The sequence below is a fragment of the Narcine bancroftii genome, chromosome 8, assembly GCF_036971445.1.
Source record: "Narcine bancroftii isolate sNarBan1 chromosome 8, sNarBan1.hap1, whole genome shotgun sequence".
Classification (NCBI taxonomy): domain Eukaryota; kingdom Metazoa; phylum Chordata; class Chondrichthyes; order Torpediniformes; family Narcinidae; genus Narcine; species Narcine bancroftii.
Window position 1 is genome coordinate 43,720,114 of NC_091476.1, and position 18,476 is coordinate 43,738,589.

At 39.8% G+C, this 18,476-nt stretch overlaps 1 pseudogene; it reads left to right on the forward strand.

The window, feature by feature from the left end:
- Positions 1–15,967: 15,967 nt before the first annotated feature.
- LOC138742156 (U2 spliceosomal RNA) lies at positions 15,968–16,190 on the forward strand (annotated as a pseudogene).
- Positions 16,191–18,476: the final 2,286 nt, after the last annotated feature.

Here is an 18,476-nt window from a genome sequence, read left to right on the forward strand (position 1 = left end):
TTTCACGTGGTTAATGTCTGGTCAGCTATAACATTAATAGCTGGCCAGATCAGCCATGATCTTATTGAATGGCAAAGGAGGAGCAACGGACCAGATAGATGACTCCTGCTCCTGTTTCTTCTGCCTTACGGTGCTAAGAGCTTACAAACTGGGTAGTTGTTCATGAGCAAGCAGGCAATCTGAGGAAATTATTCACTATTACATTCTATGCAATAACTCCTGTAAATTTCAAGCTCTGTGCTACAGTTATAGATCAAAATGGCACTTGAGATTGGATTTTCTGTTGATCACTTTTTATGTGGTTTTAGTTAAGTCTGAATTGGAAAGTTTCATTTCAGACACCATTTGTAATTTATAATAAATGATTAACCAAGACATTTTTCTCATGTCCAAGCAGCTAATGGCTTTGTAAGTCCTGAAATGGAACTTGCTGAATTAAAACCAGCAACCTCAACAATCGCCCCAATACCAGGTAAACAGCCAGCATTTCATCGTTGGGTCCAGGATAAAACAGACTGCCTTTCAACGTGGCTCCCATATCACAAACATTTCTACGACTGATTCCACCTGCATTGAATTCGCCCATCGTTATTGAATGAAGATCTACTGGGACCAATGCCTGAAGAGGGCGCACAAAATCAGTGAATTGGTGCGGACTCGAAAGGCCAACATGGCCTGTTTCCGCTCCCTAAATGGTTATATGGTTATATGGTTATATGGAGAGATTAAAGAGCACCAAGTTCCTTGGTGAACACACATCTCCTCAATGGTCTGGAAGGTGCAACAGCAACTGCACTTCCTGAGAAGATCAAAGGGGTCAAGGCTACCGGCCACCGTCATGTCAACCTTCTACAGGAACACTATTGAGCGTATTCTGGCCAGCTACATCACAGTGTGGTGAGGTTGCTGCAGAGATCAATCCACTGGACCATAAGTAAAACACAAAAATCTGTCTGAAGTAAAAACACAATGATGGAGAAACTCAGCTGGTCAAACAGTGTCCTTTATATAGCAAAGGTAAAAATACATAACTGACATTTTGGGCTTGAGCCCTTTATCAAGGTATGGAATAATGTTGGCAGGTGTCTGAATAATAAGGTGAGGAGGAGGTGGGGTCACAATGGCAGATTTTTGTGTAGTCCAAACTTTCCACTTCCTCAATCTCCACATTGTCCAGCTCACAAGCCTGCTTTTGAATTCCCAAAGTAGGCTGTGATGTTCATGTTTAAGTTAATGCCTGTGTGGCTCAGGTAATCCAAAGATTTGAGGTTTTGTCTTCTAATTTGGTTCCTACCTCCTCAGAATTTCCCAGCAGAACCTCCTTTTTAATTCTGCCTTTGTTTTTTTCTAGAATGCTCTTGAGTTCGAGGAAGAGTAATTCCATTTTGTCTGCATTGGCTTTGAATGGAACAGGTTCAATCTTCAAGTCATTGCCTGACTCAGTCCAACAGTCTTTGGAACAATTAACTGAGCCTCTTAAATTATCAAAATCATATATCCTCAGGTAAGTATTTTAGGAAAGCAGTCTTGCTGACTTTTCTAAAAGCAGCTGGCTGAGTATGTTAATTACAATTTTGTCATGTTCATGTGAGGTCCAAAGCCCACAGTTCATTCATCATTAATTTCAATTTTGATAAAGTCTGAAGCTTTATCAGCGATGCTGTACTATATTCTGGCAGCAAATGTAATTGGATTAGTTTTCCAAGCTGACAGTGTCTTTCAGTGAAAGAACCCAAATGGAAGAGAAAATCTACCACAGATTAATTTACGAAAAGATGCAATATCGAGCTATTCCCACTCCCACGGATAAAACACGACAGCCCTTGGAATATTTCAGTTCCACAGACATCTTTTCATTCTGATCACTTCCAGAAATGAAAGGTGTTTATTTCAAATAGGTAGTATGAAAATTCTCCCATTTGACAAATAATTTGTACATGCAAGATAGAGTTTATGAATAGATGGTTCTTTTTTTGCAAAGGGCAGATATTTAACTCCAAACTACAAATTTGCTGATCACACCACAGTTATCGGCAGAATCACAGACGGCAATGAGGAAACTTACAGGAGGGAGTTAGATCAGGTGGTGTCCCAACAACAATCTTGCACTCAATGTTTGCAAAACTAAGTAACTGATTGTGGATTTCAGGAAGGGGAACACGGGAGAGCACAAACCAGCAGTAGAAAGAGTAAAGAATTTCAAATTCCTGGTTGTCAACGTCTCTGAAAATCTGGCCATCATGTCGATGCAATCATGAAGAAGGCTCACACTTCGTTATGAGATTTGGCATGTCCATAAAAACTCTTGCAAATTTTGACAGATGTACCGTGGAGAGCATTCTGACTTGTTGCATCACTGCTTGACATGGAGGTGCCAATGCACAGGACAGGAAAAGGCTATAGAAAGTTGTAAATTATACCAATGCCATCATGGGCATTAGTCCACTCCAGTAAGGACATCTGCAAGAGGTGATGTCTCAAGAAAGCAGTCTCCATTCTCAAGGACCCTCACCACATAGGCCACACGGGTATAATCAGGAAGGAGGTACAGAAGCCTGAAGATGAACACCCAATGGTACAAAAACAGCTTCTTTCCCTCTGCCATCAGATTTCTGAATTGACAATGAACCACAGACGCTACCTCACATTTTTTTCTCTTCTTTTGTACTTTAAAAAAATATAGACATACAGCACATTTTGGTCCACAAGTCCATGCCGCCCAATTCACACCCAATTAACCAACAAGCCCTGATATGTTGCAAATGGTGGGAGAAAACCGGAGTCCCAGGGGAAAACCCATGCTAATATGGGGAGAATGTCCAGACTCCTTACAGACAGCATGGGATTTGAACCCCAGTCCCGATCGAAGACGCTGTAAAGGTGTTGCACTAACCATGCCATCCCACAGTGTATTTACGGAAATGTAATTTAAAGCATTTTTTGCAGCTGTAATGCACCGTACTATTGTTGAAAACAACAAATTTTGTGACACATGTTCATGACAATAAATCTGATTCTGATTCTGAAACTATCACATAAAGCCCAGTTCATCAGTATAGTCATCGAATTCAAGAGCATAGAAGCAGGCCATTCTGTGCAACTGGAATCCCATATGCATTAATCCCATTTTTCCAGAACCTTGCCCCTACTTTCTGAGAGGATTCAAGTGCTCATCGACACCAACCTTTCTCAGCCAATTTTTGGATATGTCCCCTTAGGACCCTGAGCAAAGTTTAAGAGCCCCCTTCCCCGGGAAGCAGTCAAGTTTAGTTGGTTTCTTTTGATCTTCTCTCCAACGGACTACATAAAAGATATTTTATGATTTCCATCCGTGCCCCCCCCCCTTAAATGTGCTGCAGACCCAATTGAGATATTGTGCATGACAAGTGCACATCTTCTGAAAACCCTTCCCTCCTGTTGTGTGATTGAAGAATTATTGTTGTAAATTTGTGTGTTTCGCAGCACCGTTTCGAATTATTGTTGTAAATTACATTACAAATAAGCAATTAAGTGCAAAAATAAGAGAAGGTAAGGTGGTGTCTGGAGATCATTGCCCATTCAGAAATCTGTTAGTGGAGGGGAAGAAGCTGTTTTTGAACCATTCAGGCTCCTGCACTTACTTTTTTTTTTAAATTCTGCACTTCCTTCTTGATGGTAGCAGTGTGAACAGGGCATGAGCTGGGTGGAGAGGGCTCTTGAGGTTAGAGGCTGCTTTATGGTTGTGGGCGTACTCTGGTGTTCAAGAGCATGCTAGCTGTTGGTGGGGAAAGTTACTATTCTTGACCTTGGAGATGCAAGACTTCAGGCTTTATACCTTCTGCCATAAGGTAGCAGCAAGAATAGAGCATAATCAGAATGATGGGGGTCCTATATGATGTTGGTTTGCTTTATCAGAAAGATCACTGAAATGTCTAGGTCAGTGGTATTTTTTGGACCTGGCTATCCCTGCCACTTTCAGCAGGTGTCTGTGTTCCTGGGCATTTGAGTTTCTAAACTACTTTCACTCTCTGTTCAACTTCACACTGTGCCCTGGAGGACGCTGATGCATCTTCCCATCAGCAGAATGTTGCAGAAATCTAAAACTTTAAAATGGCAAATGTTGAATTAAATTGTTTATGGTCACATCTACTGAGATACAGTGAAAAGCTCTGTCTTGTGGGCTCTCCAGGCAGGTCAGTCATACAACAATGAAAAGAAAAGTGCAGGGTGGAGTGTTACAATGAGTTAAATAAAAATGGAGTGGTTCTCCACTTTTTTTCAGTCTAAGGCCCACTTGGCTTCTGGCCCAGTTGTGCCAGTGACTGAGCAATATTTTCAAGTCAACTGCAGCTTTGTAAGAAACACATCTTATTTAAAGTATTTTATTTAACATTTTTAGATTTAAAAAAAACTCTGCAAGCATACACTGAATATAAAAATTCCAAATCAAAATCAAGGATCAAGCCACTTTAATGAGACCCCTGTTCCTGAAGTTCCTTTACCAGATTCCTCATCCTTGTTTCTGTTGTAGAAAATGCACATCTGTGATCTACATCCACTTCAATGTGGTTTGGAGTCTTTGTCTTCAATGTCCAAAAGTCTGAATCACCAAGAGGTAGGTGTTCATGAAGAGCAGGATCTTGTGAAGACGCTCCTTCACAATGTTAGGGTAATTATATGTCATTTTTCGCCAAAACTTGTAGACAAAGTCTCAAACAGATCTCTGCATTCAGAATAGTTTTGAAGGTCAATGAGTTCATCCTACAGATCATCAAGCATTTTGTTGACTTTAAAAATGGGATCCTCGCCAGTGCCAGTCCTTCTCGGCTGATTTCTGGGAAATAGTGCAGGAATTAATCTCGGAGGCAGCAAAGTTCCCTCCTTCAGCCTTGTGTTTCCAGTTTTCAAGCTCTTGCATGATGCATTGAGAGCATCAACAAACTGGATGACAGTGTGTCCTTGCCTTGCAGCCTGAGATTCCATTTGTTCAAATGATCAGAAACATGCACAAGCATACCCACGGCTTTTCATCGAAGCAGGGTTCCAGTTCGTACTTTTTTTATTGCATTTTCAAGAACAACTGCAACTCTTCTCGTAGTTTAACCACTCGCGCCACAACATTTTCTGTTGAGAGCCAAAGCATTTTTAAATTTTAAGTTAAATTTAGAGATACAGCACGGGAACAGGTCATTTTGGCCAAGAGTTTATGCTGCCCAATTTACAGCCAATTAACCTACACCCCCAAAATGGTGGGAGAAAACCGAAGCCCCCAGGGAAAACCCATGCAGACACAGGGAGAACATACAGACAGCACGGGATTTTAACCCAGGTCCCGATCGCTGGCACTGTAATGGTGTTGCACTAACCGCTATCCCAACCGTGCCACCCATTTTGGTGTAATAAGGTGTGCTCTTATGCGAATCCACACAATTGTTTGAACAGTCGAGAATTCAAAGCTCCACTTTTCATGCAGCTAACAATTTTGATGACTTGACCAAGAATATCCCGAAGAGGAGGTGGGAGAATTTTTGAAGCAAGAGCTCGCTGATGTAGCATACGGTGAATGACAACGACCTTTGGAGATTGATCTTCTACAAGAGTTTGGAAGCTACCTTTCGCTCCTAACAGTTCAGACCATCATGGTCAAAAACTCTGATACCTTTTCCATCACATCCACAGGTCTGGTATTTGTCTCTAGTGATCATAGGATTTCTTCCTTAATGTATTTCCTCTTCACATACAAAACCAGTGAAGAATAACAAGCAGTAAGAAGACAGAAAACATATACTTCTGAATCTGTCTTGTGAGGAGGCCTGATAGGAACTGTGACTGAGTACTGAGCCCTAAGCCACTTATATTGAAAGATGGCTGGATGGCCACACTGACCTCAGTGACAGATTGCACACCACCCCACCCAAGGTCAACCAGGGGGACTGAGACATGGCCTCAGACCCACCTTGACCTCAGTGGGTTGGGAGGTCTCCGTGGCCCACCTGGAAACGCTATGGCCCACCATGGCTCAATGGTTGGGAACCACTGACGTAATGTTACTGGTGATGGTTAAGAATAAAGAAAGAAGTACAGTTAATTCATCTTCTAGCAATGAGAGGTCCATTTATGAGTCTGATAACAGCAGGTTAAAAAAAAGCTATCCACGTATTTGAAGGTTTTTGTTTTCAAGCTGTGGTGTCTTCTGGCTGACAGAAGGTGGGGAGGGCAGAGGGGGACTGGGATGTGACCTGCAATATTTTGGCAGCTTTGCTAAGACAGTGGGAGGTGCAGTTGGAGTCAATGGAGGGGAGGTAGGTTTGTCTGATCACCTGAGCTGCATTCATGACTATTGTTTAGAACCTCAGGATATTTTAGCACGGAAATAGACCCTTTGGCCTTCCATTCTCTGCCAAAATATTATTCTGCCTAGTTCCACTGACCTGCAGCCAGTCCATATCCCTCCGTTCCCCTCCCATCCATGTTAAAATTGAGCCTGCATTTACCTCTTCAGCTGGGAGCTCATTCCACGCTCCCTCGACTCTCGGCATGAAAAAATTCCCCAGATCATACTAACTCGATGAGAGAGAATCAATCTGACCAATACTGAAATGTCAGGATTGTAACATATATATTGTATATTGTAACATGACCTATATATCAACCCCCAATGTTCCCCTAAACATTTCCCTTTTCACCCTTAACCCATGGTCTTCTGGTTTGTCTCTCACCTGCCCTCAAGAGAAAAAGCTTGCTTGCAATTTAATCTATACACTTCATAATTTCGAATACCTCAATCAAATCTCCCCTCGTTCTTCTACCCTCCAGGGAATAAAGTCCTAATTTGTTAAATCTTTCTCTGTAACTCAGTTCCTCAAGTCCCAGCAACATCATAGTGAATCTTCTCTTCACTCCTTCAATCTTATTGCTATCTTTCCTGTAGTTAGTTGGCCAAAATTGCACACAATACTTCAAATTTGGCCTCACCGAATTTTATACAACTTCACCATAACTTCCCAACTCCTATATTCAAGGCTTTGATTTATGAAGACCAATGTGCCAAAAGCATTCTTTACAACATTGTCTACCAGTGATGCCACTTTTAGGAAATTATGTATCCACATTCCCAGAACCCTCTGTTCTACCACACTCCTCAATGGCCTATCATTTAGCATGAATGTCCTACCATGGTTTGTCCTTTCAAAATGCAACACCTCACAGTTTCTCTCAGACTTTGCAAAACCAATCCAACAACAACCATCTGCAAATTCGCTGATGACACCACGGTAGTGCGTTGCATAAAAAGGGGTGATAAGTCAGCATGCAGGAGGCTTGGTTGATTGATGCACCAACAACAACCTTGCACTCAATATTACCAAAACTAAGGAGCTGATTTCTGACTACAGGATGGGAAAACCAGACGTGTACGATCCAGTGATCATTGAGGGATCAGAGGCGGAGAGAGTGAGCACATTTAAGTTCTTTAGAGCCACTATATCTGAGGATCTTTCCTAGACCCAACATAATAATGAGATCATGAAGAGAGCACATCAGCATCTCTACTTCCTCAGGAGTTGGTGGAGGTTTGATATGACACCAGAAACCCTGGCAAATTTTGACGGATGAGTGGTGAAAAGTGTGCTGACTGGCTGCATTATGGCCTGGTATGGGGACACTAAAATCCCTGAGCAGAAAACCCTGCAGAATGCAGTGGACAAAACCCAGGACATCACAGGCAAAAACCTCCCCAACATCGAGAACATCTACGGGGAATGGTGTCGTCAGAGAGCAGCAGCAATAATTATCAAGGATCCACACCACCCAGCACTTGCTCTGTTCTCATTGCTGCCATCAGGAAAGAGGTATAGGTGCCACCAGACTCACACCATCAGGTTCAGGAACTCTTACTTTTGTACTTGATTGATTTTTTTGTCTCTCTGCATTGCACAGTTTGTTTACATTTCTTTATTTGTTTACATGTTATACATATGTTCTTGTGTACAGTTTTTTGCACTTCCAATAAGTGGTAATTCTGCCTTGCCCCAGAAAAAAGAATCTCAGGGTTGTATGTGATGTCATATATGTACTCTGACAATAAATCTGAACTTTGATCTTTAATGCATCAGGACAGGATACTCTCAATGGTCCATCTGCTAAGAAACCTTGGAGACATACCAGGTTTCATCAGGGCTTCTGAGGGAAGTAAAGTCTACGATGTTTTTTCTTTGTCTTCCTCTGTTTTTCTTTCACATTACAGTGGTACATCGTGTAGAACAATTGCCTCATAGCATCGGAGACCCAGGTTTAATCCAACCTTCGTTGTTGTCTCTGCGCAGTCTGCATATTCTTCCACTGATCATGGGACTTGGTTCAGTTGCTCTGTCTTCCTCCCACACCTCAAAGATGTGTGGGTCCGTAGATTAATTGTATACTGAAAACTGTACCTAGTGTATCGGCGAGTGATGGATATTCTAGTTGATAATGTTACCAAATGGGATTAATATAGAGTTTGAGTACTGGAGACAGACAGGAGACTGAGCATGCTGGAACCTGAAGGAGGAACTGGGAGAACTCAGCAGGTCAAAGAGCATCAATGGGAGAAAAAGAACAGTCAATGTTTCAAACTAAAGCCCTTTATCGAGACTGGAGAAAGGGGCAAGTCAGTGTGAAGAGGACAGGCTGGGAGTGGTGGTCCATGGCGTTGGTAAACCAGGAAGAGGTGAAAAATGATGGACGGAGGCAGAGAATTAGCAGATGCCAGTCACAGGGAGACGGGTAAGAGAAACCAAAGGGTCAGGTGGTGGAAGGTGAATAACATGGGATGGAATGGGTGATTCGGAACAAAGGCTCCCAGTGCTGGTATCTGCTAAGAAGCAAAGGTGAGAATGGTGGTTTAGAGAGAGAGAGACCAGATGGAATTAAGTGTGGGTGGGGGGGGCAGGGGCTGTGGTGGAACAGAAGTATCCAGTGGGGAGAATGGACAGCTAAAGGTTGCCACAGACTAACTGGCCCATTGGCCAGGTCCAGTGTTGTACCATTCTATAACTCCATGCTGTAAACATCTTCTCATCTCAGCGTGGTCTGGTTGACACTTTTATCCCATGTCTTTAATGAGTTCATGTTTATTTGTCACAAGATACCTAGTAGATGAGAAGGGGTCTTCTGCAATCAAACCAACAGGTTATCTAGCATTCATACAGCCATGTAAAGAGAACAATTTACAGAGTCTACGATTGCAATGAAAAGGAGCATCAATTAACATCAAGCAAGGGCAGCATGAGAGCACTGTTCTGAGGTTAATTCAAGACCCTGATGGCTGCATGGTAGAATCTATCTTTAAACCTGTTGGCTGCGTTTTCACAGTCTTGAGCCTTCTCCCTGATAGGAGAAGGCTATCAGGGAGCCTTCTCCCTGATAGTGTGTCTGGGATGTGATGGCACCTTCATTGTGTTGGCTGGAGAGGTAGTTGGAGTCAATGGTTTCCCCACGTTCTGGACTCTCCAACCCGAGAAACAGCCTCTCAGTCTTCCAATAAGATTTCTTCCCATTATTTAAAGTTGCAGAGAATGTCGGCAAATCGCAAACATTGTCAAGGGAAAGAACTTCATGAAATTCCTATGAGGAGGGGGATTGTATAATCTAAAAATGTCTCAGAAGTAAGTGAATGATATTGGACTCGAAGAACCTCTATTTATTCTTGGGCACTTTTCACGAAACCAGGATATCCCAAAGGCAACAAATTACGGTCATGTTAATTTAAGAAACGTGACAGCCAATTTTCCTACAGCTTTGATTGTACAACATTCCCTGTCTGTTTTCTCTTCAACGTAAAATATAAAATGAAATCTGTTCAAAGAGTTTGGATAATGCCCAGGGTTTTATTGGAATTGGCTTTGCAATTCTGTCATTTGGCGAGTCAGATGGAAACGTTAGTTGTTTGTACTGATAGCAGTAGCCATAATTTCTCTGCTCGTGTCATTTGCACCCTTGTAAAAAGAAATCCTAATTCCTAATAAACTGATAACCTCCACAGGAAAGGACTGAGGCAGAAATAACACCAGACAGACTTTACTCCCCTCGTTCTGACAATTTTATTCATCAATTACTTGTAATCTCCTTAATTCCCTTAAATCTGTCATTTTCTTATCTCATTTGAGTCTTACTGTTGTCACAACTCCTTGGTGCCTAGCAAAAACTGACAGCATTAAAGTTCATTTATTTTAATATGGAAAACCAGGCAGAGACAGCCATCTTGCCTCTGAGTGAATATTTGCAGGCCTGCACAATTGGAGCAATGGTAATCATTTCTTCCAATTTCCCACAGTAGTCAATAGGGTTAGGGTTCAGGGTAAATCACACTGAATTATATTAGAATAGGACAATTGGCCCTTTGCTGCCATGCTAGCTCTTCAAGATCAAGTTTATTTATCATCTGATTATCCAAGTACAATCTGACAAAACAGCATTGTCTAGTTCTTGGTGAGAAACACGACAAATACACACCCAGACAAATGATACATATGCACTGTACGTACATATAAATATTTAAATTAAGAAATATCATCGTTAAATAAATAGTAGAGTCTTAGAGGATTTATATTGTTCAGCGGTCTCACTCCCCGTGGGAAGAATCTGTTTCTCAGCCTGGTGGTTCTTGCTCTGACACTCCTGTATCTCTTTCCCAATGGGAGTAACTGGAAGGTGCTGTGTGCGGAGTGGTGGGGTCCTCAATGATCTTGCACGCCCTCTTCAGACTATGATCCCGGTAAATCTCATCAATGGGAGGTGGGGGAGGGGGGGCAGGAAGACCGTACAACATGAATGCAGCCTCTCCCAGTCCACTGCTCAACTCTCACAGCATTTAAGAAACATATTGCTTCTCTGCTCCAAGGAAAACATATCCATTTCTCCTTGCAGTTAAAATGCTTCAATCCAGGCACCATGCTGTGTTCTTTCTTCTTGAGTTCAGTTACTGGTAATTAGAAATTCTGCCTGGCCTGCAAGTAAAAGAATCTTAGGGTTGTATGTGATGTTATGTGTGATCTCTGACGATGTATTTGAACTTTGAAATGGGCAGTCAACCTTTTGGACAGACACTTTAACGAGATTCAAAGTGCCGTCTGACTTGTTGAGTTCCTCCACCAGCTCTTTGTTTGCTCGAGTTTCCAACATGTTTCTCAATATCCTGGAGAAATCCCTCTCCACCCTCTTGCTTGAGGCGAGCATGCAGTATAAGTGGGGTAGAAAGGTGGAGCAGAAGGGAACGGAAATATAGTTCACTTTCGTTATTCTTAATATCTCTTCAGCGGAGTTCCATTTGTTAGTGAAACTACATGTCATAATACATTTATGGGTGAAATAAGCATTCAGTTCAGGTTTTTAATGACCACTCCCAGTTTTCCCTGAGATAGTGATCATGAGAAAGAGTTTATTTTCATACACATTGTACATTGTACACATGCCTGAAATTCTTACTTGCTGCAATGGTAAAAAGTGCTTCAGTTATTCTTTATAAAAACTAACTGGACTTCCAGGCTGGCTATTACATGGATTAGCAGCAGTAGTTAGGTGCTCCTGTTATTATTACATTTCTTCCATTTGTTCACTTCTAACATTTCAACCAAAGTGCTTTATAATTTGTCTTCTTGTTATTTATCATTGCTAATTATTTTAAAATGACTGCCAAGAGTGCTAAAACTGGAAAAAAAAATGGTAAAAAGGAGAAAGAGACAGCTACTCTGACTAGGGACTCCATTTCTGATCTTTTAAACAAGCGTACACAGGAGATAACTGAAGCGGTAAAAGAAAGTCAGCATGAGGTCAAATCTACACTTCAGGAAGTTTTGGAGCCGTTATCAGAAATTGATGTATGCCTGGGATCTGTGAAATGAGTCTTGGAAACAGTCAATGATCATGTGGACAAATTAGAGGAACTTTGTTCGGGACTGTCTGCTAACAAACTTAAATTAACTTTGAGAGTTATAAACTTAGAAAGCAGGAGCAGAAGACAGAATATACGAATTTTGAGGTTAGCTGAAAATATTGAAACTGTCCAACTGACGAACTTCTTTTCAGAGATGCTTTTGGAAGTTTTCGGAAAGGAGCTCTTTCTTTCCAAACTTGAACTCGAAAGAGCTCATCCTTCCAAGCCTGACCTTGACAGAGCTCATCGCTCTTTGATTCCCAAGCCAGCTCCGGGACACCACCCACATTCTGTTATTCTGCAGTTTCATCACTACCAAATAGATCTTGTAATTTGTGAAGCCCGTCGGAAAGGAACTCATCAATATCGTGAACAACAGATCAAATTTGTAGATGATTTTTGTCATGAAGTAATGAACCTGCATTTAGAATATAAAGAACTCATGCCTGAACTATATGAGAAGGGTTTCAAGCCTTCTTTTTACCCAGCATGCCTCTGAATCACACCCTTCGATGGTCACAAGAAGTTTTTGAATTTGGTAGAAGAAGCACCAAGATTCTTGGAAGATTTGCTTTCCTGTCTTGCGTGAACTGTTATTTGGTGTATGAAGCTTTTTGTTTTCTTTTCTTGAATGGGCAAAGTTCAACTCATTTAGTTTGCAGTTATGTGAATTTTTTTCTCTTTCTATTAATTTTACTACACAATTACTTTTTCTTGGATGAGAGTACTAATTTTCTCTTAATAATTTGTATTCGCTACGTTAGATTCTTATTAATAGCACATGAAGTGTTGTATGTGCTTATGTGCTCAGGTATCTGTGCGAAATAAGGCTAACAGTTATTATATATATATGTCCAAGTTATGCGTAGGAAACTTTAAATTTTGCCATGTATGTGTTTCATTTATTTGTTCTACTGAGACTGCAAATCTAAATGGGGTGTAAGCGGAGATTTATACATTCATGGCTCTATTAGTATTAATGGAACATTTTTTTGTTATTTTGGATACTCCTTGCTTAGAAACACTTGTGATCTCAATGTGTTAAGTGTGCATTTTATTCTCTCGCCAACCATGATAAAGGATGAATGAATAGAATATTCATGCACATGCATTACGGACCTGAGTGTGAATCTTTAATCTAAATTCTTTGTCTTTCACTTTGGTTATAGCTTTAGATACAAGTTTATGTTGTTTGTAAACATTATTAATAACATTTTTTTTAAAAAAAGCTATAATTAGAATTTACAGCAGAAGAATTTTAGAGTTAAAACCTCTTTTTTTTTAGACTCAATGCTATTTTAAACAAGAACCTTCTGATTTTGGTTGTTTGGGAGGGAGGTTGGATATTTTGGTATAAGGTTTGGAAGTTTGTTCTGGCTTTAAGTTCTGTGTAAGCTATGCTACTGCATGGCTTCAAGAGGCCACCTGGAGCTTGATGATAATTTGTGTCTGGTTTTCTTCATTACATTAATTAAAAACCAGCAATAATCTTATCAGAGTTCTTACTTGGAATGTGAAAGGTTTAAACAACCCAATTAAGTGAAGGAAAGTCTTTGCACATGTTAATCAATTGAGATTTGAGATTGTTTTCTTACAAGAAACCCATATTCATAGCTGTGATAATTCTCATCTTATGTCAAAAGGGAGAGAGCAACTCTTTCATTCCTCCTCATTTCAAAAGCCAAGGGGGGGGGGGGTCCTCTATTTTAATTAACCAAAACATCCCTTTTATGCATCATAATGTTACAACAGATAAAAATGGTCAATACATTATCGATACAGGCAAATTATATCATAAAATGGTAATTTTCGCTAGTGCATAGCCTTAAAACGTTGATGATGCTGGATTTTTGGAAAGTTTTTTTTTACAGCTCTCCCAGATTTTAATCTTTTCTCATTGGTGCTGGGGGGGGGGGGGGGGATCTAATTGTTGGTTCCATCCTGCTTTGGATCAATCATCCTCTAAACTTGCTACTTTGAGCAAATCTGCTTCTGTAATTCATTCTTTTTATTAATCAAACTTTGGTATCACAGATGTATGGTGTTTTTTTAACCCCAATAGAAGAGAGTATTCTTACCTGTGGATTGATTATTTTTTAATTGATTTCATTGACTTGATCAGAGTATAGTGATTTCTGACCCATGCTCTTGTCATTTTGACTATGAATTTTCCAGATCTCCCTCATACAAAGAGGCACGGGCATTTTAACTCTACTTTCAGATAATGAAGTTTTGAAATTTATAGAGGAGCAGATAACATTATTCTTTAATGCAAATTCCTCTTTAACAATTTCTAATATGATTGTTTGGGACACTTTGAAAGCTCATCTGAGAGGGCAAATTATTTCTTAAACTGCTAATATAAAGAAGAAGACTAATAACGAAAGATTAGATTTAGTTAATCAGGTAAAACAATTATATCAACAATAAGCACAAGTTAAAAATCTGGAATTATATAAAAGGAGAGTTGAACTTGAAACTAAATTTGATCTTCTTTCAACCTACCCCATTGAACATCAACTTTTAAAGTTTAATATTCATGGTTGAAAATCTGGCAACCTCTTGGCCAATCAATTGAAAGGAATTGCTGGTAAGAATCAAATAACTAAAAGCTGGACCATTCTAAAATAAATGATACATTCAGGGAATTCTATTCTAAGCTTTACACCTGAGTCTATTAATGATAACAGTTTAATGATGGGTCTTTTGTACTGCTTAAATGATTCCCAAGAATCATTTGAGTTTGGAAGAAACTATTTCACAAGATAAAATAACTTTTGCTATCACTTCATTACAGTCAGGTAAAACTCCAGGACCAGATGTTTATCCTGTAGAGTTTTTCAGATTGTTTTATTAATTGCTTGTACCCTAATTAAGTTCTATGTTAACTGATTCATTTAAACAGGGAAATTTTCCATTCTCTTTGAATGAAGCTTATGTATCCCTCATAGTGAAAAGGGGAAAAGATCCAGCTAAATTATCCTCCTACAGATCAATTTCTTTATTAGATGCTGATATGAAGATCTTGGCTAAAGTTTTGGCTCGTAGGCTGGAGAACATTTTACCATCAATTATTTCGGAAGATCAGACTGGCTTTATTAAAAGTTGCTATTTTTATTTTTTAATATATGTCATTTATTGGATATTTTGTATTCACCTCCCACTGAAGTCCTGGAATGTGTTCTCTCATGAGATGCAGAAAAAGTGTTCATCTGGGTGAAGTGGGGTTATCTATTTACAAACTTGGAAAAGTTTAATTTTTGACCATGTTTTATTGCATGAATTAAATTACTAAATTCATGTCCTACTGCTTCAATTCTTGTAAACTCACAGCAATCAAAATCTTTCACCCTCCAACGGGCTACCCATCAAGGCTGTCCTTCAGCCCATTACTTTTTGATTTGGCCTTCGAGCCTCTGGCAATTGCATTGCGTGAGTGCAGAGATATTTCAGGGATCAATGAAGTTTCCCTTTATACCAATGATCTTTTTGCTTTTCATATTAAACTCTGAAACATATTTACCTTCCATACTTCCTCAATTTAGTCAGTTTTCAGGATAAAAGTTAAATCCGCATGAGAGTGAACTTTTCCCTTTAGACGCCCCTCTACTAACATATTCTAATTTTCCTTTTAAGATTGTGAAAGATCAATTTACTTACCAATTATGAAGAATTATAAGCCATCTTTTTCAGGGAAAATTTCTCTTCTTTACATAAACATATGAAACTATCTTTAACAAAGTGGTCTCCTTTATCTATCTCTTTGATTGGTCATATTAATTCTATTAAAATGAACATTCTACCTAAATTTTTGTATCTCTTTCAGCCTAGACCAATTTTTATTTGACTCACTTCAATTCACTTATATCATCTTACATATGGCAAGGAGAGTGCCCCCGTTTAAATGAAGCTCATCTTCAAAAGTCTAAAGGGGAAGGTAGTTTGGCACTTCCGAATTTCAGATTTTATTATTGGGGAGTTAATAGACATAATCTTATGTTCTTGTTGCAATTTCGTAATTGAGTTGACCGTCCTGCTTGAAATGGAATTAAATTCCATGAAAAATGCTTCTATCTCATCGCTTCTCGGCCTTTTGGCTAAGATCAAGTGTAGTATCTGTTCTTATCAGTTTAATAAAAATGCTTCTATCTCCCCACTTCTTGGGTCGTCTCTTTCTTTTGTTTTGTATAATCTAACTGACAATCTGGTTGTTAAATATAGTTGAGAATATGGGTGCAGTTTAGAAGGTACTTTGGATTCAAGGGCTTTTTTCTTGCAAGCCCCATTATGTCCAATTACTTTTTACAGCCTTCCTTGCAGGATTCTACTTTTAATGTTTGGTATAGATTGGGTATTAAATGTTTTAATGACCTTTCTATTGATCACAGTTTTGCATCTTTTGAACAATTGGTTGGAAAATTCAATTGACCAAATGCTCATTTTTTTTCCGATATTTACAAATCAGACATTTTATTCTATCTCAGGTCACTGATTTTCCTGGAGCTCCTGAGGTGAATATTCTTGATGAATTTTTTTGGATTACAACCTTCCTGCAAAGGGTTAATATCTGTTATTTATGACAAGTTGACTGGTCTAAGAACATCCCTTTAGTCCAAATTAAGAATGCCTGGGAACAGGATTTGAACGAGGTTTGAGATTCTATTTTCAAACTGATTAATGCTACATCTCTGTCTGCTGCAATTCAAATTTATATCTCATTTTTACTCAGATATAAATCCTCATTGTAATTAATGCAAAATAGGTGATGCTTCTTTAATCCATATGCTCTGGACGTGCCCCAGTTTGGAAAAATATTGGAGCAAGGTTTTTCAAATATTATCGGTGATTCTCAATTTAAAATTAGAATCAAATCCCTTAGTTGGTCTGTTTGGAACTCTGAGAAAATGGTGTTTTACTAACTCCAATTAAATGTCATGTTTTATCTTTTACTTAGTTGCTGGCCAGACGTGCTATTTTGATTCAATGGAAAGATAATACCCAACCTATTCATGCACAAGGGCTAAGGGATGTAATGTCCTGTATGAATTTGGAAAAAAATAGATACGGAATTAATGATTCAAACATTAGATTCCAAATGTTATGGGGCCTGTTTGTGGACTATTACCTTCATCTCTAGGTTCAGAATTTTAGTACTGTGTTGTCCCACTTCAGAGTGAGCTTATTTGTTTCACCAGCACTAACTTTCAGCCTTGTTTAGGGCCAGAGGTTTGAAAATTTCTGATTTATTATGTCCATTCTTTATTATGATTGGCTGTACTTTGGGAATTCATAACTATGATTGTTATTGGCTTTTTTCTATTTTGTTCCGTAGCACATTCCATAATTGTACTGTACAAATATTATTTCTGAAAATCAATAAAAATCTTTTGAAAAGAAAGAAAAATTAAGTAGTGATATATTAAAAGTTGAAGTATGAGACAATAAATGCATAAGGTAGATAATAAATATTCCCAGTAATTTGTGTGTAAAAAGTGACTTGACATTGTGCCTACATTCCACGATTAGTGCACTAAAGGGAGTTCAAGAAGCTGATTGGTATCAGGAATAAACTGTTCTTGAAACTAGAGGTGCTAGTTTTCAGACTTCAGTACCTTCTGCCCAAGGGGAGCAGTGAGAAGAAGTTGTGACCAGGGCAGTGGGGATCTTATGATATTTGCTGCTTTCTTAAGGCAACATCTCACATAGATGGGAGGTTAGCACCTGCAATGGACCTCACTTTGTTTACTACCTTCCACAGTCTTCTGTGTTACTGGGCACTCTTCGGCCAGATGGCATTAACATCGACTTTTCTGGTTTTTGCTCTCCTCTCCCCCTTTCCCTTCCCCCTCTCAGCTCTCTTCCCCCTCTATTCACCCAGCCATGCCTCCTCCCCTGCTTGCTGCTGTCCCCTCCCTTCATCCCTTCTCTACATATTACCTCCTACCATTGTGACCATGCCTCCCCCAACCCCCTTTTATTCGGACGCCTGCTGACATTTTTCCATGCCTTGATGAAGGGCTCAAGCCAAAATGTTGGTTATGTATCTTTAGCTTTTCCATATAAAGAACACTGTTTGACCTGCTGAGTTTCTCCAGCATTGTGTATTTACTTGAAATTTACTGTGTAACAGTGTGCCCGATGGAGATGTGGGGGGGGCTGGTAGTCATGGTGGGGAGCTGGCTGATGGAGGACCTCAGTTTTCTTCAGGCTGACTTCCAGGCCAAACATTTTGGCAGTTTCCGCAAAGCAGGACGTCAAGCGCTGAAGAGCTGGCTCTGAATGGGCAACTAAAGCGGCATCATCTGCAAAGAGTAGTTCACGGACAAGTTTCTCTTGTGTCTTGGTGTGAGCTTGCAGGCGCCTCAGATTGAAGAGACTGCCATCCGTGCGGTACCGGATGTAAACAGCGTCTTCATTGTTGGGGTCTTTCATGGCTTGGTTCAGCATCATGCTGAAGAAGATTGAAAAGAGGGTTGGTGCGAGAACACAGCCTTGTTTCACGCCATTGTTAATGGAGAAGGGTTCAGAGAGCTCATTGCTGTATCTGACCCGACCTTGTTGGTTTTCGTGCAGCCATCATCATCAG